General features: G+C 35.1%; 1 protein-coding gene across 1 annotated transcript in view; it reads right to left on the reverse strand.

Moving 5' to 3' along the window:
- LOC110454025 (calcitonin gene-related peptide type 1 receptor-like) overlaps window positions 1-1,436 on the reverse strand; it is a 118,501-nt gene extending 117,065 nt beyond the window's left edge. The window contains exon 1 of the mRNA XM_021503334.1: window positions 975-1,436. The gene's annotated coding sequence lies outside the window, so the exon portion shown is untranslated. The remainder of the gene's footprint in view (window positions 1-974) is intronic.
- Window positions 1,437-3,196: the final 1,760 nt, after the last annotated feature.

A 3,196-nucleotide genomic window follows, 5' to 3' on the forward strand; every position in this document is an offset into this window, starting at 1 on the left:
CCCCCCCCCAATACATTGTAAGCCCTTTTTTCCTAATTCATTTATAAAATATATTTGACGTATTTAAATGAAGAAACTTAACTTCTTTAAGAATCAGTTATGATATATGTGTATATATTTACCGACATATCTTACAATAACAACCAATCTTGTTTGCCAGGATGGTAGCGCGCATAGAGTCTTAATGAGAAGTCCGGAGCTCCCGGAGAAATCTTAAGTGACCAGGAAAGTGACCCAATTACGAGTTGGCGACCATACGTTATATTAATAACCTGTTATGGAAATAAACTGATATGGTCCTTAAATGTCTATTGCCGTTATATGAATACATGTGCAATACACTTGTAAAGAGAAGTGGCGCTATATATAGGTATATTTAGGTCACTGAATTGATGTAATGTATCTAAATCTTTGTTGATTTCTTTTATTTGCTAAAACGTTGATTGAGAGATGGTGAAGTTACAATCGTAGCAAGCGTGCAATGTACCTCTGTTGTTACCACGAATATGTATTATGTGTTGCAATATTAAAAAGTACTCGTTGTAGAGATATCAGGCTGATGTATTTGTTATATTCGCACATCGCCTGGGAATGATATAAACAGTATAAATACTATTTTTTATTTGTATAATGTGACTAAAAAGAAGTACTGATACTCTTATAACCCAGTTGCAAGATGTTTTTTTTGTGTGTGAAATTGTAAGAATATATAAAATGTAGAGAAATGATAATTTTGTTACGATATGATACCAATAGGTATTAACAATTTGCATACGTGCATCTCAAATAAAAGTCGAATATCAACGCTAAAACGATCGTATCCATATAGTTACATGACAATACGCTTGGAAGTTTAAACGTTCGCAGTAAATACCGAAGCATAAAGTGAACACTTAATGGCATAATCTTGCATCTGTACATCAATTAATACTATATGTTAGATCCCCCATCATATGCCTGCATGCTGCACTTACCTTTACATGTACATAATCCAGGCTTGCTTTGTAAACTGATGTCAATATTCAACTATGTCAGTCACGCAGGAGAAGTTAAATATAGTTGTATATACTATTGGAGATTTCCGGCCCAACATGGCAAAGCTAATGTTTCTTACACTCTCCAGATATAAGCTTGACACTTGAACTAAAAATCCTCACTCTGGCTATAACGATAGACCGCGGTGGCTAGGTTTGTATATATACAGTAACAAAAACAGTTACGCACAGCAGGTGCTTCATACTAATTTAACAACTGTAGTTTTAGAAAACCAGATAACTATTAATTGCTAATTGTTTAAGTGCGACCACAGTATCATCTTTGATTACAGCTGGGGAAATCAAAGACTTAGTGAAATAGTTATAGGAAGAATTGGAGATTTTCCACATGTTTACACTTGTAAATTTGTTAGTCTACGTGTGTAATATCCTAAACGAATGTCTAACAATGGCGTCAGTGCCAGTGCATTACATGTACATGGTCGGGGCCTATACGACAGGTGTCGTTAAGTGGCCCCGGTACTGGATATTGTTATCAATGTAGATTTACTATCTCTTCTTATCTAACCTCACAGATTAAATTATGAATAGAACAAACGAATGGCAAAGACAATTTGACCAATTTCCCAGACATGGAACCACCCCAATGGACAGGGTGCTCTCATTTGCAGTATGGCACCAAGGCCGCGCGATTATTGGAGAAATGCCAAATAAAGGGCAGGGTGAATGTCATTTACGCCAATTTTTTTACTAATTTACATTTTTGATGATTACGTTAACATTAATTACAGAACTTGCATTTAACAAACACGATAATTAGCGCAACGAGAGTAACAAATTTCCCCAATGTGGAGGCGAATAAATAAGATTGAAGATAACCTCTTTGTAATCCTTCTGCATGGATGTGATAACGCTATGCATAGCTGTCACTGTATTAATGTATACATGGCAAAATAACTCAGCATACAGCATGTTTCCGTGTCCCCTTTAGAAGTTACCGTAAATGTAAAAAATTAATGTTATCTGTTTACAAACGCATTTTGATATATCGATAATGCCTCCTTGCAGATAAACATTGTTTTATTTATGTCGACAGATAAAGCGTTCCTTTGATCAGGAGTGTGTGTCTATCACCAAACTCCATAGTGACACGGCTAGATTATAAACGTACGTGCTATGCATCACGTTATTTAAAACAAATTCTAGAATTATCACCAGCTTTACCAACACACATGTCAGATAGCTGTGAACTTGTCGCAACTCTATGTACAGTATCTGTAACGTTCTGTGTTACACGTCAACGAGCAGTGTCATTGTTGGTTGTTACACATACAATGTCATATGTAGTGTACAAATGTATAACACAAACCACAAACTACATGTTTGAGGTAGATGTAGTCTATAATACGAGTAACAAGTATAATGTGTAAGGTACATGTAGTATATAACACGAGTCACAGGTATGATGTGTAAGGTACATGTAGTATATAACACGAGTCACAGATATAATGTGTCAGGTACATGTAGTATATAACACGAATCACAGGTATGATGTGTAAGGTACATGTAGTATATAACACGAGTCACAGGTATGATGTGTAAGGTACATGAAGTATATAACACGAGTCACAGATATAATGTGTAAGGTACGTGTAGTATATAACACGAGTCACAGATATAATGTGTCAGGTACATGTAGTATATAACCCGAATCACAGGTATGATGTGTAAGGTACATGAAGTATATAACACGAGTCACAGATATAATGTGTCAGGTACATGTAGTATATAACAAGAATCACAGGTATGATGTGTAAGGTACATGAAGTATATAACACGAGTCACAGATATAATGTGTAATGTACGTGTAGTATATAACACGAGTCACAGATATAATGTGTAAGGTACGTGTAGTATATAACAAGAGTCACAGGTATGATGTGTAAGGTACATGAAGTATATAACACGAGTCACAGATATAATGTGTAAGGAACATGTAGTATATAACACGAGTCACAGATATGATGTGTAAGATACATGTAGTATATAACACGAGTAACAAGTATAATGTGTAAGGTAGATGTAGTATATAAATAACACGAGTCACAGGTATAATGTGTAAGGTACATGTAGTATATAACACGAGTCACATATAAGATGTGTAAGGTACATGTAGTATATAACACGAGTCACAGATATAA

This window comes from Mizuhopecten yessoensis, unplaced genomic scaffold, assembly GCF_002113885.1.
Source record: "Mizuhopecten yessoensis strain PY_sf001 unplaced genomic scaffold, ASM211388v2 scaffold7635, whole genome shotgun sequence".
NCBI classification, from domain to species: domain Eukaryota; kingdom Metazoa; phylum Mollusca; class Bivalvia; order Pectinida; family Pectinidae; genus Mizuhopecten; species Mizuhopecten yessoensis.